Genomic DNA, 25,635 nt, shown 5'->3' on the forward strand with positions numbered 1-25,635 from the left:
CTTGTTTGAATCAGTTTCAGCTTCTCCAAACTGAGGCTCTAGTTTTGTGTGGTCATTTCCTCACAAAGACTTGAATGTTTGGAGTTTCACCCCTAAAGGTTTCCTGTACCAAGGAACAAAACAGGATTCCCAGCATGATGGTCAAAAATGGCACTCAAACTGTTGGATCTGATCCAAATTTCCCAATACAAGCCAACAAAGCTTCATTTTCAGTTTTTCTCCTCTTGCCTAGTTCTAGCACTTCATTTAGGTATTGGCAAATGGAGAGCCTACATACTGAGATCCTCAGCTCTTTCCAAGATGATCCAAATTCCATATTTTAAGAAATAAAAGAAAATATGATTTTAAATACTAAGAGCAATCAGTATTTCTCATAATCATGGAAGACTTTGATTTTTCTTTTTTTCACAAACATATATGTGTTCGTGAATATGAAGGTGGAGTTGGGTGGCAATGTGTGAAAAAGAAGAACTGAGCATACTTGGAAATGGGGGACAAGGGAAGAAATAAAAGGTAACAGGAAAGAAATTCTGCCTCAGTCTGCTCCCCACCTTTTTGGGGGGGAGATAGTAATTATTTTAGGCTTTGTAAGCCATATGGGCTCTGTTACAACCACTCAACTTTGCTGTTGTAGCATAAAAGCAACCATAGACAATATGTAAATGAATGAGCATGGCTGTGTTCCAATTTATGAATACTGAAATTTGGATTTTATATACTTTTCACATGTCATGAAATATTATCCTTCCTTTGATTTTTTTCAATCAGTTAAAAATGTTAAAACCGTTCTTAGTTTGCAGACTATACTAAAACAGGAAGCAGGCCAGATTTGGCACATGGGCCATAGTTTACCAATCCTTGTAACATACCAGTAAAAACCATTATACAAGTTTCAGCTTTAGAATTGCACAATGGTTACAGTAAGAGCCTGACATGGTGTCTTACCCAGAGTAGTTTTTTTAAGTGTTCAACTCTACTGTGAAAAACTGTGAATTTTTCACTCTCAGGATCAGCAGACGTCTGGAGGTCTAAATAAATATATATCTGATATTAATTTCTTCACTACTTTTAACTTTCAAAAATTCTCTAGTTGCCCATTCTTTTTATATATCTTCTTTCTCACCGGCTTCAGGAAAAAGTAGTCTTTTGGTGATCATGAACATTTTCAAATATTTACAAGTGTTTTATTTTGGTAATAATAAAGGCTAATACAGTTACCAATACCTTTCTTTTCTCTCTCTCCTTTTTAAAATAAAAATACTAATATGTCCACCCAAATAATTGGCATTTCTATCTTAATAGATTTATTTTCTAGGAACAACAAATGCATGTCATTTTAAAAGAGTTGGGAACAAAAAAATACATAAGAGCACAAAATTTATAACTGTTAAGTTTTTACAAATACTTTCCATAGCTTTTACTGAATGAACTAAATGTAGATAAAGATACCAGCATATAAGCTAATAGAGCTGATAAAATATGGTCCTGCTCTTAAAAAATGTACAATCTAGTTGTAGAAGTATAAAAGACACACAAAAGAGTAATATAATAACCACAAGCACCTCACATAATTCAATATTTATGAAAATTTATAATAATATAAAATGCTATATTGACATAATAAAAATAAAAACTTACAGAAATTATAATTAGAAATATACCACAAAAAGCAATAATATAATACAACATCTCCCCCACACTCACAAAAATAAACCTATGGATATAAAAGAATAATTATTCAAAAAGAAAAAGAGGACAATTATTAAAAACATAGTAAAATATGGGAAATAAATAACAAAAGACACAATAAAAAAAATAATACAGGCATAAAATAATGTCCTTAAGGCATACATTGGGGGACATATTTTTATATGTAATGTCAACTATGTATTAAACAGTTTAAGTTTATAAGAGGCAGAGCAAGATGGCCAAATAGAATCTTTCACTAACTGTCCTCCCAAGAACATTAATTTAACAACTATCTACACAAAAAAGCATCTTCATAAAAAACAAAAATCAGCTGAGCCATCATAGTACCTTGTTTTAACTTTAGATCACAGAAAAAGGCACTGAAGAGGATAGGAATGACAGTCTTGAATTATTGACACCACCCCTCCCACACACCCCAGGAGTGACCACGTGGTGTGGAGATAAAATCTGCATGCATAGGTGAATCAGTGCACAGTATTTGTGAGACTTTGCGCTAGAACTCAGTGCTGCCCTATCATAACAGAAATCAACACCAGGCAGAACTCAGCCAGCACTCACAGAAGGAGCATTTAGATCAGTCCTGGCCAGAGGGGAATCACTCATCCCACCAGCAGTCAAGTTCTGAGTTCTGCCAAGCCTCACCCTGATAAGTTAAAGTGTTGTGGGATTCTAAACAAACTTGAAAGGCAGTCTAGGCCATAAGAACTATAATTCCTGAGCAAGTCCAGGTACTAGGATGAGTTCAGAGCCAGTGGATTTGAGGGAGCATGGAACCTAGTGAGACATCAGCTGGGACAGCCAAGCACATGCTTATGCTGCCTTTTCCCCAGCCTCAGGTAGCACAGTTTGCAGATCCAAGAAAGAATCCTTCCTTCCACTTAAGTACAGGAGAGTAAAGAATAAAAAGGACTTTCTCCTGCAATGTGGATCCAGCTCAGACACAATAGCATAGGGTACCAGGCAGAGTCCTGAGGTCTCTATTCCAGGCTCCTAAATGACATCTCTAGACATACCAGAAGAAAATCCACTGCCTTGAAGGGAAGGGTACCTAGTCCTGGCAGCATTCATCATCTGTTGACTAAAGAGCCGTTGGGCCATGAAAATCAGCAGCAGTGGCCACATAGTACATGCTATGGACCTTGGGTGAGACTCTGAGACATGCTGGATTCATGTGTAATCCTGCGCATTCCCAGCTGTGGTGATTGTAGGGAGAGGTTCCTTCTGCTTGAGAAAAGGAGAGTGAAGAGTAAAGGGGACTTTGTCTTGAAGCTTAAGTACCAGCATGGCCACAGTGGGGTAGAGCACTAAGTGGGCCCTTATGGTCCCCACTTCCAAGTATTGGCTCTTGGATGACATTTATAGAACTACCTGGGGCCACAGAGGATCCCATTGCCATGAAGGGTGAGTCCCAGACCAGACAGCATCATCCACAAGCTGACTAAAGAGGCCTTGGGCCTTGAGTGAACATCAGTGGCAGATAAGCAGTACTTGTAGCAGGCCTGGAGCAGTGGTGGCCATGAGAAGAGATTCCTCAGCTTGAGAAAAGGAATGGGAAGAGTGGAAGGGATTGTGTCTTGCAGTGTGCCTGCCAGCTCAGTTGCACCAAGTACATTCCTCAAGTTTCCAACTCCATACATTGTCTACAAGAGGGCATCTCTGGACCCACCTTGTACTGGGGGGAGGCTGGAACCCTGGAGGGAAGGACACAAGCCTGGTTGGCTTTGCCATGTGCTGACTGTAGAGGCATAGGGCCTTCAGCAAACATAGATGGGAGCCAGGCATTAGTTACCATGGGCCGTGGACAAAACCTAGTACTGTGCTGGCTTAAAGTCTGACAGAGCACAGGGGGCCACAGGTGCTTGTATCATCCTTCCCCCAGGTCTAGGCAGTTCAGCATGAAGAGACCCCATTTATTTGAGAGAAAATAAGGGAAGAGAACAAGGGTCACTGCCTGGTAATCCAGAGAATTTTTCCAGAGTTTACCCAAGAACTCCAACGCAACACCTCTATGAGTCTGCAGGAGCCATAACAATAACATTGTAAGGCTTGCATTACCCCTTAATAAAAATATGGCAGGAGTGACCAAAAACTTAGATGAAAGCATCCAAGTCCTTTCGAATACCTGAAGAGCCCTCCCAAGAAGAATGGGTACAAACAAGTCTAGACTGTGAAGACTACAATAAATACCTAACTCTTCAATGCCCAGACTCCAACGTGCTTCAAGATCATACGGGAAAACATGACCTCACCAAACAAACTAAATAAGATACCTGGGACCAATCCTGGAGAAACAGATATGTGACCTTTCAGATGAAGAAAAAGAGATGTGTGCCCTTTCAGCTGGATAATTCAAATAGCTATTTTGAGAAAGCTCAAGGAAATTCAAGGTAACACAGAGAAGGATCCTATCAGATAAATTTAACAAAGAGATTGAAATAATTAAAAAGGATCAGGTAGGGCTGAGCACAGTGCCTGACTCCTGTGTTCCTAGCACTTAGGGAGGCCAAGGTGGGTGAATTGCTTGAGGCCAAAAGTTCAAGACCAGCTTGGTCAATATAGCAAAACCCAATCTCTACTAAAACTACCAAAATTAGAGTGGTGGTGCATGCCTATAATCCCAGCTTCTTGGGAGACTAAGGAATGAGAATTGCTTGAACCCAGAAGGCAGACATTGCAGTGAGCTGAGATCATGCCACTGCACTCCAGCCTGGGCAACACAGCAAGACTCTAAAAAAAAATCAGGCAGAAATTCTGGAGCTGAAAACTGCACTGGACATATTCAAGAATGACATCTCTAGATATACCAGATATTACACGCCAATGGAAACCAAAAAAGAGCAGGAATCACTATACAAATATCAGATTTTGTATACTAAATAAAATAGACTTTAAGGCTATAAGAAGACACAAAGAAGGCCATTATATAATGATAAAGGGGTCAATTTAGTCTAAGAATGTAATGGTTGTAAATATATATGCACCTACACTGGAGTATCCAGATACATAAAACAAATATTATTAGAACTAGAGAAATAGATCCCAATACAATAACTAGAGACTGCAATACCCCACATTCAACAGTGAACAGATCATTGAGACAGAAAATCAACAAACATCAGACTTAATCTGCAATATAGACCAAACAGACTTAATAGATATTTATAGAACTTTTCATCCAGCTGCTGCAGAATGTGCATTCTTCTCAACACATGGATCATTCTTACGGATACACTATAGATTAGGCCACAAAGCAAGTCAAAATGAAAACAGAATAAAATTATAGATCAATAATAAGAGGAACTTTGGACACTAAAATATACACAGAAATTAAGCTGTAATTAATTTACGGCTTAATTACAGATTACAGGTGGCTCACACCTGTAATCCCATCACTTTAGGAGGCTGAGGTGAGCATATCACCTGAGGTTAGGAATTTGAGACCAGCCTGGCCAACATAGTGAAACCCTGTCTTTACTAAAAATGTAAAAATTAGCCAGGCGTGGTGGTTATATGCCTGTAATCCCAGCTACTTGGGAGGCAGGAGAATTGCTTGAACCTGGGAGATGGAGGTTGCAGTGAGCCAAGACTGCACTACTGCACTCCAGCCTGGGTGACAGAGCAAAAGCCCATCTGAAAAAAAAAATACACAGAAATTAAGCAGTATGCTCCTGAATGACCAGCAATGCAATGAAGAAATTAAGAAAAAAATGAAAAATTTCTTAAAACAAATGAAAGTTGTAACACATCATACCAAAACTCAATACTGTGAAAGAAGTATCAAGAGAAAAAGTTATAGCTCTAAGTGCTTACATGAAAAAGTGGAAAAACTTCAAAAAAATAATCTAATGATGTATATTAAAGAACAAGAAAAGCTAGAGCAAACCAAACTCAAAATCAGAAGGGAAAAAGAAATAATAAAGACCAGAGAAGAAATAAAGAAAATCAAAACAAAAAAATAAAATATCAATAAAACAAAAGTTGTTTTTTTTTAAAAAAAAGGACAAACCTTTAGGCAGACTAAGACTAAAAAGAGAGAGAACCCAAATAAATATAATCAGAGATGAAAAAGGAGACATTACAATCGATACTGCAGATATTCAAAGGACTGTGAGAAGCCACAATGAGCAACTATATGCCAATAAATCGAAAAATCTAGAGAAAATGGATAAATTTCTAGATACATACAACATACTAGGAATGAATCATGAAGAAATATAACACATGAACAGACCAATAACAAGTAACAAGATCAACACCATAATAAAAAAAGTCTCTCAGCAAAGAAAAGCTTGGGACCTCATGGCTTCACTGCTGAATTTTACCAAACATTTAAAAAGAAGTTACATGAATCCTCTGAAGTTATTTTGGAAAATAGAAGAGAAGATGATACTTCCAAACTCATTCTACTAGGTCGGTATTACCCTATACCAAAACTAGACAAAGGGACATCACAAAAAGAAAACTACAAGCCAATATTTATGAACATTGATACAAAAATTCTCAACAATATGACAGTAAACCAAATTCAACATCAAATTAAAAAGATTATTCATTACAACCAAGTGGAAGTTATCCCAGAGATGTGAGGATGGTTCGGCATACGTAAATCAATCAATGTAATACGGTATATCAACAGAACGAAGGACTAAAACCATATGATCATTTCAACTGATTCTGCAAAAGGATTTGATAAAATTCAACATCACTTCATAATAAAAAAAAATAACTAGGGATAGGAGGAACATACCCAACATAATAAAAACCATATATGACAGACTCACAGGAAGTATCATATTGAATTTGTAAAAACTGAAAGCCCTTCTTCTAAGATCTGGGATACCACAGAATGTCTACCTTCACCATTGCTATTCAACATAGTACTAGAAGTTCTATCAAGAGCAAACAGACAAGATAAAGAACTAAAGAATGCCCAAATTAGAAAGAAAGAAGTCAAATTATCCTTGTTTGTAAATTATATATGCCTCGGCTGGGCGGGGTGGCTCACACCTATAATCCCAGAACTTTGTGGGATCACAAGGTCAAGAGATCGAGACCATCCTGGTCAACAAGGTGAAACCCCGTCTCTACTAAAAATACAAAAATTAGCTGGGCGTGGTGTTGTGCGCCTGTAGTCCCAGCTACTCAGTAGGCTGAGGCAGGAGAATCGCTTGAACCCAGAAGGCAGAGGTTGTGGTGAGCCGAGACTGTGCCATTGCACTCCAGTCTGGGTAACAACAGCAAAACTCCATCTCAAAAGAAAAAAATTATATATGCCTCTTATTTTGAGAAACCTAAAGACTCCACCAAAAAAAAAACTATTAGAACAGATAAATTCACTAAAGTAACAGGATACAAAATTAACATACAAAATCAATAGCATTTCCATATGCTAACAGTGTACAATCTGAAAAAGAAATCAAGAAAGTAATCCACTTACTGTAACTACAAATACTTAGAAATCAGCTTAACCAAAGAAGTGAAGATCTCTGTGATGAAAACTATAAAACACTGATTAAAGTAACTGAAGAGGACACCAAAAAAAATGGAAAATATTCCATGTTCATGGATTGGAAGAAACAATACTGTTAAAAGTATCCATACTACCCAAAGCAATCTACAGAATCAATGCAATCCCCATCAAAATATCAATGAGTCTTCACCAAAATAGAAAAAAAAATTCTAAAATATATGAACCCACAAAAGACCAAGAATAGCCAAAACTATCCTTAGCAAAAAGGAACGAAACTGGAGAAATCACATAGCCTGATCTCAAATTATACTACAGAGCTACAGCAAAACAGCATGATACTGGCATAAAAACGGAAACATAGACCAATGGAATAAAATGCAGAATGCAGAAATAAACACATACAGCCAGAATGTATGTTCCTCCTGCAAGGAACATACATTAGGGAAAGAACAATCTCTTCAATAAATGGTGCTGGGAAAACTGGTTATCCATATGCAGAAGAATGAAGCTAGACCCCTATATTTTGCCATATATAATCGAAATAGATTAAAGACTTAATCTAAAACCTCAAACCATGAAACTACTGAAAAAAAAAAAAAAAAAAAACTTTGGGGTAACTCTCCAGGACACTGGACTGGGCAAAGGTTTCTTGAGTAATACACCACAAGCACAGGCAACCACAGAAAAAATGGACAAATGGGATCACATCAAGTTAAAGGCTTCTGCACAGCAAGCTGGGCATGGTGGCTCACACCTGTAATCCCAGCACTTTGGGAGGCAGAGATGGGTGGATTACACGAGGTCAGGAGTTTGAGACCAACCTGGCCAACATGATGAAAACCCTGTCTCTACTAAAATACAAAAATTCGCTGAGTGTGGTGGTGGATGCCTGTAATCCCAGGAGGCAGAGGTTGCAGTGAGCTGAGATAGCATCTGCGTGACAGCGTGAGATTCCATCACAAAGAAGAAAAAAAAAACCTTTTGCACAGCAAATAATCAACAAGTGAAGGGAGAGACAAACCACAGAATAGAAGAAAATATTTGCAAACTATCCATCTGAAAGGGATTAATAACCAGAATGCATAAAGAGCCGAAACAACTCTATAGTGAAATAAATCTTAAAATCTGATCAAAAATGGGCAAAAGATCTGATTCAACATATCTCAAAAGAAGACATAAAATGACAAACAGACAAATGAAAAGGTGCTCAATATCACTGATCATCAGAGAAATGCAAATCAAAACTACCATGAGATATCTCACCCCAGTTAAAATGGCTTATGTCCAAAAGACAGGCAATAACAAATGCTGGCAAGATGTGGAGAAAAGGCATCCCTTGTATACTGTTGGGAATGTAAATTAGTATGGTCACTATGGAGAGTTAGGAGGTGCCTTAAAAAAAAAATAGAGCTACCATATGATCCTGCAGTCTCACTGCTAGATATATCCCAAAAGAAATAAACGGTATATCAGAGAGATACCTGCACCCCATGTTTATTGCAGCACTATTCACAATAACGAAGATTTGGAAGCAATCTAAGTGTTCATCCAAGGACTAATGGATAAAGAAAATGTGATACTTATATACAATAGAGTACGATTAAGCCAGAAAAATAATGAGATCCTATTACTTGCAAAAACACACATGGAACTGGAGGTCAGTAGGTGAAATAAGCCAGGAACAGAAGGATGAACTTTGTATATTCTCACTTATTTGTGGGAACTAAAAATTAAAACAACTGAACTCCTGGAGATACAGAGTAGAATGATGCTTATCAGAGGCTGAGAATGGTAGTTGTTGGGGGTAAGAGTAGAGTTGTTGGCATTGGTAGAGTCAAGATGGTTAATAAAAATTTAAATTTTTTTTAATTTTAAAAAGTTTAAGCTCAAACTGTTTAAAATTTTGCAGAAAAATGGGTGGGGGAGGACAACAATAAAGAATTCAAGGTAATAAATTATATGCTGACAGGTACAGATAATTAATCCAGAAATCCAGAGAAGGCTGTGGACTAGGGTGGGGGTTTATAGAAGATCATCGTCCTGCATTAAGCAGTACAGAAAACAAATCCAGATGCTGAGAGGAAGATGTGGTGCAACAGGTTGAGGACTCCAACTCTAGTGTCCTGTGTCCTAGATGACCCAGTATGCATCCATTGTAACATATATCCCCCACACCAAGTCCTCAAGTGATGTGTGTTCATTTCTGTTACTCTCTCAAAAATTTCTAAAAGTTACCCTTCAATATCTGAACATATAATTTTAAGTTTACTTAGAAGACTAAATGTAGCTGGGATTTGTTTTCATTTGTTTTTTTTATCAGTTTAGCAAAAGAGTTAATATAGCTTCTAGCATGAGACAAATTTATGCTTAAATTCCAGCACTGCCATTACTGATTGTATGGCTTTAATTAAGTTACTTTACCTCTCTAAATCTCAAGTTTTACATCTAAAAAGTGGAGATAATAATATGACCTTCCACAAAGAACTGTCACAAATATTAAGTAACATTTTACCTGTAAAGTACGTAGTAGATGTCCTAGAATATAATAAAATCTCAATAAATGTTAGCTATTGTTAACACATTCACCCTCTCCCATATTTTCACCTAAGTTGGGCATTACAGCATAATAGTTAAGATGGTTAGGAGCATAGACTATGGAGCCCTTTGCTCTGCCAATTACTAGCTGTTTGAGCTTAGGAAAATTACTCTCTCTGTCTCATGATCTCTATCTGAAAATATATTTGTTGTGAGGATTAAATGAGATAGTATACATAAGTTACTTTTGTTAACAAAAATAAATTCATAAGGTAGGAATTTCCGGGCCGGGCGTGGTGGCTCAGGCCTGTAATCCCAGCACTTTGGGGGGCCAAGGTGGGTGGATCATGAGGTCAAGAGATCGAGACCATTCTAGTCAACATGATGAAACCCCCTCTCTACTAAAAATACAAAAAATTAGCTGGGCATGGCGTCGCGTGCCTGTAATCCCAGCTACTCAGGAGGATGAGGCAGGAGAATTTCCTGAACCCAGGAGGCGGAGGTTGCGGTGAGCCGAGCTCGCGCCATTGCACTCCAGCCTGGGTAACAAGAGCGAAACTTCGTCTCAAAAAAAAAAGGTAGGAATTTCCATCTACTGAGAAGTACTGGGGAGACAAGTTTGGTTTTTTCCCCATGGATGGGAATAGGACAGTGATTGCGTATGACTACAGTAAGGTCATGGTGGCGGTGAGGAGGGCAGAGAGGGCATAGAGGAAAGAGAATTGGGCATGGAAAGCAACTGAGCCAAGTCTTTTATCAATTTGCTTTCAAAATCCCTGTCAAGAGGTTTCTACTTCAACTGGCCAGTAATTCATACTGCTTATTACTTATAATTCTAACCAATATTACATCCTAGGGCAGTGTCCTATTTTACAAGATTAAACCATGCACAGTGTTCTGTATCTTGTTTCCTTTATTTGATGATAATGCCCTCACATGAGTCTTACCTTGCTTTCTAGATTTCAGATTGGATAGGAGGTGCATGCCAGTTTCTCCTAGTGTCCCTGCTCCTGTCCAACTTGAAGTGACAGAATGTTTAAGAAGAATTTATATGATTTAATCCATGCTAAGAGAGTAAACTGCCAACAACTAGTTCTTCTCAGACAGAAGAATGAAATGTACCATGCTTCCAACTTTCTCCTTGTTCACAGACATTTGGTATCCAGTAGCCAAATCTACTCATTAAATATTTTGAGAGCCTTTTAAACAGCCTTTTTTCTGTTGCATTTTTCCCTACTTGTCATCTCTCTGTTATCTAATGATACAAGGCCTAAGAGACCAGTATCAGCACCACTACCTTCAACCAGAGCCAAAACCTTAGATCTGGAATCAAGGGGAACACTGAGATTTCAGCCAGTAATCTGTCCATAGGCACAGCCAATGATCAGAGCCAGAAATCATGAAGTAAGCAAAGCTCATAGCTAAGATCTGAGCCAAGAGCCATAAAACAACATTGGCAGAGGAGAGGTGAGGAAGGGAAATGGGTGTCAGATGTAAGCCAAAGAAGTTACAAACACCTCATATCACCAGAACCACCCAGAGACCACTGTAAAACTGAACTCTTAGTCCTGCTTTAGGCACACCCTCTTTAAATACTGTTGACCAATGGCTGGTTTCTAAGGAGCAGTTAGTCTGAAAGAAAATAAGGATGGTGATGATACTAAAACCCTCTTTGTTCTGTGGTTCCTATTTACCTATTTTCTAGTTTCCCTTGTCATGGTGTGCATTTCTACTGTGAGCCTAGATGTGAGCCCTTCCTTCTCGAGCAAATCACTGAAGCCTTGTGAACCTCAACTAGTTCAACTATATGATGATGATAGTAATTCTTACCTTCACACATTTGTTTTAGGAGTTATATGAGAATATATGTGAAATATTGAAGATTGGACAAATTTTTTGGAAGAATAGTTAAAAGTTAAAAGATAAACATAAGACTGAGAGAAAATATTTATAACAAATATTTAACAAAATGTTAGTACCCTTCATAATCCAAAGATGCTCACAAATCAATATAAAAATACAAACAATACACACATAGAAAAAAAAACAGAAGGGTATACATAGGCAATTTGCAAAAGAAATGCCAGAAACTTCATCTCATTGGGGATAAAGAAATTGCAAACAGGAAGATACTACTTTTCAGCTTGGCAAGAATTAAAAAGGTCAATAACACCCATGTTGGCAAGGATGTGGAGAAAAAGGATTCTCACATTTGCAGTTGAAAAGAGGTAAACTATTTAGGTGGGTAATTTCCCTGTACTATTTTAAATGTGAATAACCTTTTGTCTATCAATTCTACTTCTAGTAAATTCTCAATCAGTAATACCATCACAAGTTCATAAAAATACATATACAAGGATGTAGATGAAAATAACTAAATTAATGGTTAATAAATGTATGCTTATATATAGATATTTTATATTTAATCATTTGTTATATGTTTATATAAATGTGTTTATATGTGCAGATAAATCTAAATATATTTATATGTGCATAGAAAAAGTTCTGGAAGTTCAGGTGCAGTGGCTCATACCTGTAATCCCATCACTTTGGGAGGCCGAGGTAAGCGAATCACAAGGTCACGAGATTGAGACTATACTGGCCAACATGGTAAAACTCCGTCTCTACTAAAAATACAAAAATTAGCTGGGTGTCATAATCAGTGCGAGTAATCCCAGCTACTTGGGAGGCTGAGGCAGGAAAATCACTTGAACCAGGGAGTCCAAGGTTGCAGTGAGCTGTGATCACGCCACTGCACTCCAGCCTGGCAACAGAGTGAAACTCCATCTCAAAAAAAAAAAAAAGAAAAGAAACAAAGAAAAGAAGAAAAAGAAAAAGTTCTTGAAATTTATACACTGCTAATGATATATATTCCAGGGAAATAGGATTAGATAACAAGAGTGGGGGTAGGAGAAACCTGTACTTTATATATTTTAAATATATAAACTGCCATGTACCTCCTAGTCAATCTGAAATCTAAGAAACAAAGTAACATTTGTGTGAGGGAGTTATCATCAAATAAAGAAAGCAAGATACAGAACACTATGCATAGTTTAATCCTCTTATAAAATAATACACTACTCTAGAATGTAATATTGGTTAGGATTGTAACTCATAGGCAGTATAAGTTACTGACCAGTTGAAGCAAAACCCTCTTGATAAAGATTTCAGAAGCAAATTGATAAAAGACTTGGCATAATTGCTTTCGATGCCCAATTCTCCCTCCTCTTTGCCTCCTCTGCCCTCCTCACCACCTCCATGACCTTACTATAGTCATATGCAATCACTGTCTCATTCCCAATAATGGGGAAAAAGTATATATATCCCATAATTTTCCCCAACCAACATAAACTTCCTTCCTAACATTTAAAGAAAAAAATGTTTTGCCGATTGCAAAAAAAAAAGTATATTATTATTCTAAAATATACCTTAATAATAAAAAAAATTAAGGTGATACACAGTATGAAGTGCTACTATTTCTTGTCAGAATTTCTTACTTGAAATTATTTTACAGTCAAGAAGATTTTTTTTAGAAGTTATTTCAACCTTTCCTATGCTTGACATAAGGAAATGTGGTCATTCTAGTTTTAAAATACAGAATTATAACACTCTTTAGAAACAATATAATCAGAAAAAAATGCCAGCAAATTTTTTCTTTTCTACTGTTATTCTCATGTTTAAATCTTATTACAGACATTAATATTATTTCTAGAACAGGAAGCTTTCCCTGACCTACTTGTCTTCTAAAACAATTATACCAAACTTAAATTTCCTTCTTTTAGTATCTTCACATTTTCTCAGTTTGTCAGATAATTTTAAATTTGAACATATTTCTCTCTGGTACGAGACCATCTGCTCAATTTTGTGATAGTCTTTCCACTTCATCAGTAAAGACAATATAAACATGCTATGATGTTATCAAAAAATATGAACCATGAAAAAAATGTGTTAAGCTCAGAAGCAAATGGAGCAACAGTATTCAAAACTATTCGGTCAGTGCAGTCTGTCTTCAGTGTGCCCATTTCCCTTCTGCACCCAGTTTACCTTCTGCACCCACTTTATCTGCTGCTTTCCAAGATACCCATCTCCCTCCCAAAAAAGCCTGCTTTCTGGAAAGGGTGTAAGAAACAAATTTACATTGATTAGTAAAAAACATATAAAGGAATGCAGCTATAACTGCTAAATTTAACAAAATTAATTATTTTTATTCAGCATGAACCCCACATATTGCCAGGTATTTGATGAGTTGAACCAAATTAGTAGGCCCTGTCCTCAGAGAATATGGACAATAGGTAAACAGGCAAACAGCATACTAAATTGTATCATAATCACTATGATAGGGTTAAGACACAGTGTTATGAGAGAGGAAGTCTAAGCAAGTACAAAGGCTCAGAGAATTCTAGAAGAAGAAACATCTAACCCAAGGCTTGAAGAATGAGTAGGCATTAACCAGACAAAAGTAGGGGGGAGGAAGGAAGCATGAAAAATGACTCATTGATACCTCTAAAATCACATAACCCATTTTATCCAAAACACATGTCTGACCCTGATAAGCAATGATGTTGGGAACAAAATCCAACCCTTCTAATTTCCAGTTTCTTTCATCGTTTGGAATATTATTTCCCTCACCTCTTCACCTCCCTTCAGCTTTAAGAGATCGTGGAAAACAATTGAACAAGTAAAATAAGAAGCCACAGAAAACCATACGTACAAGGCAGAAAGTGAATAAGTATAGGCAGACAGCTGGGAAAATTGTTTTCTAAAACTTTCTCTGGAGGACAAATGTTTGGGACAAAACAGAATTCCCAGCAACAGTGTATATGCTCCTAAAGATTGTAGCTTTGGCAGGGCAGTAAATATTCAACCCCAATGTCCAAACAGAACAAATATCTGGATAGTCTCTGCCAAACCAATATTATAAACTGTTACTATATCTTCTGAAGTAAAAATAATCAGTAATAAATTTATCTATTTTCAGTTAAGCAATACTTAGAGGGAAATTTATAGTTTTAAATGGTTCTATTAGAAAAGGAAAAAGATCTCTCAAATAAGTGACCTAAGTTTCTACCTTAAGAACCTAGAAAATGGAGAGTACACTCAACCCAAAGCAAAGAGAAGAGAGAGAAGAAAGTAAAAATTAGAGTTGTACTAGTCTGTTCTCACGCCACTAATAAAGACATATCAGAGACTGGGCAACTCTGACTCACAGTACCACATGGCTAGGGAGTCCTCTCAATCATGGCAGAATGCAAATGAGGAGCAAAATCACATCTTATGTGGTGGCAGGTGAGAGAACTTGTGTAGGGGAACTCCCATTTATAAAACCATCAGATCTTGTGAAACTTATTCACTACCATTAGAACAGTACGGGGAAAACTGTCCCTATGATTTAATTATCTCCACCTGGCCCCACCTTTGACACATGGGAATTATTACAATTCAAGGTGAGATTTGGGTGGGGACACAGGCCAAACCATATTAATTCTGCCCCTGGTCCCTCCTAAATCTCATGTCCTCACATTTCAAAACTAGTCATACTTCTCTATTGATTTTAACTCAAAGTCTTAACTCATTTTAGCATTAACTTAAAAGTTCACAGTCCAAAGTCTCAACTGAGACAAGGCAAGTCTCTTTCACCTATGAGCCTATAAAATCAAAACAAGTTAGTTACTTCCTAGATACAATGAGGATACAGGCATTGGGTAAATACACCCGTTCCAAATGAAAGAAATCGGCCAAAATAAAGGAGCTACAGACCCTGTGCAAATCCAAAATAGAACAGGGCAGTCAAATCTTAAATCTCTGAAATGATCTCCTTTGACTCTATGTCTCACATCCAGGTTATGCTGATGCAAGAGGTGGGATCCCACAGCCTTGGCAACTCTGCCCCTGTGGCTTTGCATGATACAGCCCACCTCCTGACTACTTTCACAGTGTAGTGTTGAGTATCTGTGGCTTTTCCAGATGCATGGTGCAAGCTGTCAGTGGATTTACCATTCTGGGATCTGGAGGACGGTGGCCCTCTTATCACAGCTGCACTACACAGTGTCCCAGTGGAGACTCTGTGTGGGGGCTCTGACCCCACATTTCCCTTCCACACTGCCCTAGCAGAGATAATCCATGAGAGTTCCACCCCTGCAGCAAAATTCTGCCTGGACATCCAGGCCTTTCCATATATTCTCTAAAATCTAGGTGGAGATTCCCAAACTTCAATTCTTGACTTTCATGGGCCCAATGCCATGTGGAAGCTGCCGAAGCTTAGGGCTTCACCTGCTGAAGTAACGGCAGCCTGAGCTGTACGTTGGCTCCTTTTAACCACGGCTGAAGCAGCTAGGACACAGGGCACCAAGTCCCAAGGTTTCACACAGCAAAAGGGGCCCTGGGCCTGGCTCACAAATGATTTTTCCCTTCTAGGGCTCTGGGCCTGTGATGGGAGGGGCTGCCCTGAAGGTCTCTGACATGCCCTAGAGATATTTTTCCCCATTGTCTTGATGGGTAACTTTGGGCTCCTTGTTACTTATGCAAATTTCTGCAGCAGGCTTTAATTTCTCCTCAGAAAATGGGTTTTTCTTTTCTATTGCATCATTAGGCTACAAATTTTTCCAAACTTTTATGCTCTGCTTCCTCTTGAATGCTTTGCCACTTAGAAATTTCTTTTGCCAGATACCCTAATTCATATCTCTCAAGTTCAAAGTTCCACAGATCTCTAGGGTCAGGGCAAAATGCCACCAGTCTCTTTGCATAGCAAGAGTGGCCTTTACTCCAGTTCCCAACAAATTCCTCATCTCCATCTGAAACCACCTCAGCCTGCACCTTCTTGTCCATATCACTATCAGCATTTTTGTCAAAGCCATTCAACAAGTTTCTATGAAGTTCCAAACTGCACATCTTCCTGTCTTCTGAGACCTCTAAACTGTTCCAACCTCTGCCTGTTACCCAGTTCCAAAGTTGCTTCCACATCTTCTGGTATCTTCATAGCAGCACCCTACTACCTAGTACCAACTTACTGTATTAGTCTGTTCTCATGCTGTTAATAAAGACTTAGCCAAGACTGGGTAATTTACAAAGGAAAGAGGTTTAATTGACTCACAGTTCCTTGTGGCAGGGGAGGCCTGACAATCATGGCAGAAGGCAAATGAGGAGCAAAGTCACATCTTACATGATGAGCTTGCACAGGGGAAGTCCTATTTATAAAGCCATCAGATCTCATGAGACTTATTCACTACCATGAGAACAGTGTGGAAGAAATTGTCCTCATGATTCAATTATCTCCACCTGGCCCCACATGGGGATTATTACAATTCAAAGTGAAATTTGTGTGGGGATACGGCCAGTCAAGAGTGTAAATCAATTAAATAGAAAATAGAAAAACAACAGAAAAATAAATAAAATTTTAAATGCTTCTCTAAAATGTTCAAAAAATTGTCAAACTTTTAACAAGATCTACTATGGAAAAAAAGAACAGATCACCAAAATTATGAATGAAAGAGGGCATATCACCAATGATCCTACAGAAATTGCTAAAAATGTAAATGAGTATTATGAACAAATTTATTCCAGTAAATTAGGTAAATTTCACTTTGCTGAAATGAACAAATTCCTAGAAAGAAAAATTAACAAAATGGGCTCAAGGAAACATAGAAAAATTGAATAGACCTATAATGAGTAAAGATAAAATTAGTAATTAAAAAAATCACTCAAAGAAAAGCACAGCCCCACCTGGCTTTACTGGTGAATTCTATTAACCATTTAGGAAGAAATAATGCCAATCCTTCACAATCTCTTCCAGTAACTGAAGATGCAGGGAATACTTCCCAACTCATTCTACACGTTCAGTATTTCCCTGCGAGTACTCCTAACCCAGTTGAAACAAAACCCAGAAGAGTACAACTTAGTTGGTTCTCATAACTCTGAGTTTCTTAAGGCTATCTGGAAAGCTAGAAATTTTGTCCAACTCTAGGTTAAGAAAGCTCTAGAACCATCCTGAATTTCAGAAGTCTTTGAAATATTTAAGGCCATTATCATGGGGAAATTGAGAATAGCTACCTTAAAAGTCTATATGTAACATAATAGGATATTTTGGCTTGCAGTGCAATACTGGAATCAAATCATGAGAACTAGACCTTGCAGTTCTTAAATTAATGTATAGATGTGTTTATTGGTTTAAGTGGTATCTCATATTTCAGGTTATTACATCTATGGAAAATAAGTGATTTTCCAGTTAAAATAAAATATTAAAGAATATGATGCCAAAATACATTTTCTTCCCTCTCTCCTTCCCTCTTATGTGTTTACATTTGTAACATGCTCACTACAGTTATATCTATACAGTACCAATACTCAATTTTCTTCACAGTTGTGAGTGATGCTATGAAACAATTTAGCTAAAAATCAGCATAAAATGACAATGATAATAGCCATATCTAGCATTTACTTAGCATTCTGTGTTTTCATGTATCATCTCATCTAATGCTCACAGTGTCCATGTTTGTTCTTAACTAAAGAGGGTTACACAGATAACCACTATAAGAGTAACCGCTTCTCATATGGTAACATGAAAACAAAACAAAACAAAAAAAGCTATACTTACTTGAACAAATAAAATTGAGATAATCTGTCCTTAACAAAGAGAGGGAAAGTGGGATGGAGGCAGTGAAACGAAAAGTGTCTGCATATCTAGGCACTGAGGAGATTTGGGGAAACTGTAAAGCAAGGCTTTTCAGCACTGTTGTCAAGAGCAATGTAGAGAGAGATATCTAAAACCTTTTAAAAAAGGTTTTCTGTGCATTAACAATGTAATAACACCAAAAGCATTACCCACAAAAGAAAAAAAAACTGATAAACTAGACTTCATCAAAATTAAAAACTTCTGCTTGAAGGACATTCACAGAATGAAAAGACAAGCCAAACTGGAAGAAATTATTTGCAAATCATATATCTGACATATGACTTGGATCTCGAGTATGAAGAACTCTCAAAACTCAATAATAGTAAACAATCAAATTTTTTAATGGACAAAATATTTAAATATAATCTTCTGCAAAGAAAATATGCTGATGGCAAATAACACACGATATGATGCTCAACACCTATTAATTAGTACAATGCAAATTAAAACTACAGTGAGGTACTACTACCTATGATCTAAAAAGGGCAAAAATTAAAATACTTGAAAAATACTTTGGCTATTGAGATAAAAGATAATTCCTTTTTATTGTACTAAAAACATTTAGCATGACACCTACCCTTTAAAAAAAATCAAGTATATAATTCAGTATTGTTAACTACAATGGTATTGTTAACTGCAATGGTTAGGTACAATGTTGTACAGCAGATGCCTAGAACTTATTCATCTTGTGAAACTGAAACGTTATACCCATTGGATAGCAAATCCCCATTTACCATCCCAGGCACCCAGCCTTTGGCAACCACCATTCTGTTTTCTAATTCCATTGGTTTGGCTATCATAGATACTCTGTATAAGTGGGATATACAGTATTCAATGAATATACAGTATTTATCTTCCTGTGACTGGTTTATTTCACTTAGCATAATGTCCTCCAGTTTCATCCATGTAGCTGCATGTTTCAAGATTTCTTTGTTTTGTAAGACTTAATTATATTTCATTGTACATATTTACCACATATTCTTTATCCATTCATCTACCCATCAATAGATATTTAGGGTGATTCCACATCTGTGGTTGTGAATAATGCTGCAACAAACATAGGAGTGAAAATATCTCTTCAATATCCTGTTCTCAATTCTTTTGTATAAGTATCCACAAGTGGGATTGCTAGATAATATGGTATTTCTATTTTCAATTATTTTTTTTTGAGGCAGAGTCTCACTCTTATTGCCCAGGCTAGTGTGCAGTGGTGCAATCTCAACTCACTGCAACCTCTGCCTCCTGGGTTCAAGAGATTCTCCAGCCTCAGCCTCCTGAGCATCTGGAATTACAGGCACCTGCCATCACGCCCAGCTAATTTTTGTACTTTTAGTAGAGACAGGGTTTTGCCATGTTAGCCAGGCTGGTCCCAAATTCCTGACCTCAGGTAATCCACCCACCTTGGCCTCTGAAAGTGCTGAGATTACAGGCATAAAGCACTGCACCTGGTCTATTTTTAATTTTTTGAGGAAATGTCATCTTTCATAATAACTGCAACTATTTCACATTTCCACCAACTGAGTACTAGTGTTCCAATTTCCACACATTTGCCAGAATTGGTTAATCTTTTGTTGGTTTATTTTATAATAGCCACTCTAACAGATATGAGGTGATTTCTATCTCATTGCAGTTTGATATGCATTTCCCTTATGAGTAATGTTGTTAAGAATCTTTTCATATATCTGTTGGACATCTGTATGTCTTCTTTTGAAAGATGCCTGTTCAAGTTCTTTGCCCATTTTTACATCATGTTATTTTTTTGCTATTGAGTTAAAGGAGTTCCTCATATATTTTATATATTAACCTCTTATCAGATATGTAGCTTGCAATATTTTCTCCATTCCATAGGCTGTCTTTTCAGTCTACTGTTTCCTTTGCTGTGCAGAAGGCTTTTTATTTGATATAGTCTCACTTCTTTATAGTCTTGTTGTCTGTACTTTTGGTGTCATATCCAAGAAACCATTGCTAATGCCAATGTCATGAAGGTTTCCTCCTAGTGGGTTATGCAGTTTTAAGTCTTATGTTTAAATCTTTAACCTATTTTACATTAATTTTTTTGCAAGTGTAAGCAAAGAGTCCAATTTCACTACTTTGCATGTGAACATCCAGTTTCCCCAACACTATTTATTGAAGAGACTATCTTTTCCTCATGTATTCATGGCATGGTTGTTAAAGATTGGTTGACTGTAAATGGGTCAACTGGGTTTATTTCTGAGCTCCCAAGTCTGTTCCATTGGTATATGTCTGTCTGTACACCAGTACCATATATATTTTGAATTCAGGAAGTGTATTGCCTCCAACTTGGTATTATTTTTTCAAAGATTGTTTTGGTTACTTAGGGTCCATTGTGGTTACATGTGGATTTTACAATTTTTTTTAAAGAAATTGTCTCTTTCTGTAAAAGAAATTCCACTGGGATTTTGATAGAGATAGAATTGAATCTAGAGATGGCATTGGGTAGTATGAACTTTCTAATAATATGAAGTCTTTCAAAAATCTAGGCAATACCATTCAGGACATGAGCAAGCAAAGATGTCATAACAAAATTGCCAAAAGCAACCTGCAAGGAAAGCAAAAATTGACCAATAAGATCTAATTAAAGAGCTCTTCACAGCAAAAGAAACTATCATTAGAGCAAAACAGGCAACCTACAGAGTGGGAGAAAAATTTTGCAATCTATCTGACAAAAGTCTAATATCCAGAATCCACAAAGAACTTAAACAAATTTGCAAGAGAAAAACAACCCCATTAAAAAGTGGGCAAAGGACATGAACAGACACTTCTCAAAAAAAGACATTAATGCAACCAACAAATATATATATGCTCAACATCACTGATTATTAGAGAAAAGAAAATCAAAACCACAATGAGATACCATCTCATGCCAGCCAGAATGGCAATTATTAAAAAAAATCAAGAAACAACAGATGCTGGTGAGGTTTCAGAGGAATAGGAACACTTTTACACTGCTGGTGGGAATGTAAATTAGTTCAACCATTGTGGAAGACAATGTGGTGATTCCTCAAAGATCTAGAACCAGAAATACCTTTTGACCCAGCAATCCTATTACTGGGTATATATCCAAAGGAATATTAATCATTCTATCACAAAGATGCATGCATGTATCTGTTCATTGCAGCACTATTCATAATAGCAAAGACATGAAATCAACCAAAATGCCCATAGATAATAGACAAAATAAAGAAAATGTGGTGCAGATACACTACGAAATACTATGCAGCCATAAAAAAGGAACAAGATTATGTCATTTGCAGGGACATGGATGGAGCTGGAGGCCATTATCTTTAGCAAACTAACACAAGAATAGAAAACCAAACACCACATGTTCTCACTTATAAGTGGGAGTTGAACAATGAGAACACATGGACACAGAGAGAAGAACATACACTGGAGCCTATTGGAGGTGGGGTGGGGGAGGGAGGGCATTAAGCAACATAGCTAATGAATGCTGGGCTTAATACATAGGTGATGGGTTGATAGGTGCAGCAAACCACTATGACACACATTTACCTATGTAACAAACCTGCACAATCTGCACATGTACACCAGAACTTAAAATAAAAAATAAAGTTAAAAAAATAATATATTCAGTCTTCCAATCCATAAACATGAGCTGTCTCTCCATTTATGTTTGTCAAATTTGTTTCATCAATTTTTTGTCACTTTCTGTGTAAAAGTTTTTCACCTTCTTAGTCAAGTTTGTAACTACGTATTTTATTATTTTTGATGATATCATAAGTAGGATTGCTTTCTTAATACCTTTTTTGATAGGTCATTGTTATTGTATAGAAACAAAACTGACTTTTATATGTTGATTTTGAATCCTACAGCTTTACTCAATCTGCTTATTAGTTCTAAAAGTTTTTTTGGTGGAATCCTTATAATTTCCTACATGTAAGACCTGGAATCAACCCAAATGCCCATTGATGACAGACTATACTGGAAAAATGTGGCACATATATACCATGAAATATTATGCAACCATGAAAAACGATGAGTTCATGTCCTTTGTAGGGATATGGATGAACCTGGAAAACATCATTCTCAGCAAACTGACACAAGAACAGAAAATGAAATACCACATGTTCTCACTCATAGGCAGGTGTTGAACAATGAGAACACATGGACACAGGGAGGGGAGCACTACACACTGAGGTCTGTTGGGGGGAATAGGGACAGTGGGGGGTGGGGAGTTGGGGAGGGATAGCATAGGGAGAAATGCCAGATATACGTGAAGGGGAGAAAGGCAGCAAATCATACTGCCACATGTGTACCTATGCAACTATCTTGCATGTTCTTCACATGTACCCCAAAACCTAAAACACAATTTTAAAAAAAAGATAATGTCATCTGTCAACAGAAATAATTTTTATTTCTTCCTTTCTGATTTGGTTTACTTTTCTTTTTCTTGCCTATTTGGTCTGGCTAGGACTTTCAGTATAATTTTGAACAGAAGTGATGAGAGTCGGCATTATGCCTTGTTCCCAATCCTAGAGGAAATGTTTTCAGTTTTTCACCATTAAATATAATGTTAAATGTGGGCTTTTCACATAAGACCATCATGTTGAGGTAATGTCCTTCTTTTCCTAGTTTGTTGAGTTTCTATCATAAAATGGTGTTGAATTTTGTCAGATTTTTTTCTGTATCTATTGAGATAATCATGTGATTTTTATTCTTCATTCTGTTTATGTTTATTGCTTTAACTGATTTTTGTAGGCTGAATCATCCTTGTATCCCACATCTAGTCATGGTATATTATCCTATTAATGTACTCTTTCATTTGGTTTGCTAGTATTTTGTTAAGGATTTTTGCCTCTGTGTTTATCTGGGATATTGGCCAGTTTTTCTTTTCTTGTAGTGTCTTTCTATGGCTCTAGTATCAGGGTAATGCTGGCCTCATACATGGACTTGGAAGTGTTCCCTCCTCTTCAATGTTTTTGTAGGAGTTTGAGAAGGATTGATATTAGTTCTTTAAATGTTTGGTAGAATTCACCAGTGAAGCCTTCCAGCACTAGGCTTTTTGTTGGGAGGTTTTTGATTACTGACTCAATACCTTATTCATTATTGGTCTGTTCAGATTTTCTTACCCTTCATGAGTGAGTCTTGGTAGACTAACATATCTAAGAACAGGTCCTTTCTTGAGGTTTTTCAATTTGTTGGCTTATAATTTTTCATAGTAGTCTCTTATGATTCTTTGTATTTCTGTGGTATCAGTTGTAATGTCTCCTCATTATTTATAATTTGTTGAGATCTCTCCCCTTTCCTGATTAATCTAACTAAAGGTTTGTTGATTTTGTTGATCTTTAAAAAAAAAATCCCACTATTAGTTTTGTCAATCTTTTCTATTGTTTTCTATTTTCTATTACATTTATTTCTACTCTAATCTTTATTTTCTCCCTTTCTACCTTTGGGCTTAGTTTGCTCTTTTTCTAATTCTTGAGGTGTAAAGTTAGGTTACTTGAGCTCTCTTTCTTTTTAAATACAAACATGTATCACTATCAACTTTTCTCTTAGTATCACTTTTGCTGCACCCTAGAGGTTTTGGTATGTTGTGTTTTCATTTTCATTTGTTTCTAACTTCCCTTATGATTTTTTCTTAGATCCATTAGCCATTCAGGGGTATGCTGTTTAATTTCACATATTTGTGAATTTCCCAACTTTCCATCTACTGTTTATTTCTAGTTTCCATACCACCACAATCAGAAAAGATACTTGGTATGATTTTAATATTCTTAAATTTGCTAAGACTTGTTTTGTGGCTAAACATATGATCTATCCTGGAGAATGTCTGGTACATTTGACAAAAAATGTATATTCTTCTGTTGCTGGATTAAACAGTTGATATATATGTGTTAGGTCCATTTGGTCTATAGTGTTTTTCAAGTCAGCTGTTTCCTTATTGATTTCTGTTTGGATGTTCTACTGATTATTGAGAGTGGGATACTGAAGTCTCCCACTACTATAGGATTTTCATCTACTTCTCTCTTCAATTGTGTCAATGTTTGCTTTAAATATTTAGTGCTCTTATGTTGGGTGCATATATATTTATATCTTCTTGGTGAATTGACTCTATTATTATTACTATTATTATTTTGAGATGGAGTTTCACTTTTGTTGCCCAGGCTGAAGTGCAGTGTTGTGATCTTGGCTTACAGCAACCTCTGCCTTCCAGTTTCAAGTGATTCTCCTGCCTTAGTCTCCCAAGAAGCTGGGATTATAGGTACCTGCCACTACACCCAGCTAATTTTTTTTTTTTTTTTTTGTATTTTTAGTAGAGATGTAGTTTTACCATGTTGCCCAGTCTGGTCTCAAACTCCTGACTTCATGATTCACCCACCTTGGCCTCCCAAAGTGCTGGGATTACAGGCATGAGCCACCACGCCTGGCTGGCTCTTTCATTATTATATAACATCCTTTGTCTTTTTAAACAGTTTATGACTACAAGTCTATTTTGTCTTATATAAGTATAGCCACTCTGTTCTCTTACATGGAATATATTTTTTCTAACCCTTTACTTTTAGCCTATGTATATCTTTAAATGTAAAATGAGTTTCTTATAGACAATATATACACCTCGATCTTGTTTTTTAATCCATGCAGCCATGCTATACTGTCTGACAGGGCAGTTCAATCATTTACATGCAAAGTAACCACTGATGGGAAAGGGCCATTTTTTCCATTAGTTTTTCTCATTGTTTTTTTCAATTTTTTCATTGTTTTCTGTCTGTCTCATAGTTCTTTTGTCCCTCTTTTCCTCTCTCACTGTCTTCCTTTGTGTTTCATTGATTTTTTTTTTTTTTGCATTGATGTACTTTGGTCCCTTATTTTTTTCTTTTGTGTATCTTCTATAGGTGTTTTCATTTTGAATGCCATGGACTTTACATAAAATATCTTATAATAATCTGTTTAAAGCTGATAATTTAACTTCAAATGCATAAAAACCTATACACTTTTACTTCTCCCTCCCCCACACTTTATGTTAATAATGTCACAATTTGCATCTTTTTATTTTGTGTATCCATTAACATATTTTTATATTTATAGTTATTTTTCATACTTTTTAATACAGAGTCTCACTTTGTCACCCAGGCTGGAGTTCAGTGGCAGGATCTTGGCTCACTACAACCTCCACCTCCTGGATTCCAGCAATTCTCCTGCCTCAGCCTCCCCAGTAGCTGGGACTACAGGTGTGAGCCACCACACTTGGCTAATTTTTATATTTTTAGTAGAG

General features: G+C 36.7%; 1 protein-coding gene and 1 pseudogene across 2 annotated transcripts in view; both read right to left on the reverse strand.

Moving 5' to 3' along the window:
- LOC128929214 (ADP-ribosylation factor-like protein 5A pseudogene) overlaps nucleotides 1–3,347 on the reverse strand; it is a 73,402-nt pseudogene extending 70,055 nt beyond the window's left edge.
- Nucleotides 1–25,635, reverse strand: part of HPSE2 (heparanase 2 (inactive)) — an 880,681-nt gene that overhangs the window by 655,047 nt on the left and 199,999 nt on the right. The gene's annotated exons all lie outside the window — the stretch shown is intronic.

Source organism: Callithrix jacchus, chromosome 12, assembly GCF_049354715.1.
Source record: "Callithrix jacchus isolate 240 chromosome 12, calJac240_pri, whole genome shotgun sequence".
In the NCBI taxonomy this organism is placed as follows: domain Eukaryota; kingdom Metazoa; phylum Chordata; class Mammalia; order Primates; family Cebidae; genus Callithrix; species Callithrix jacchus.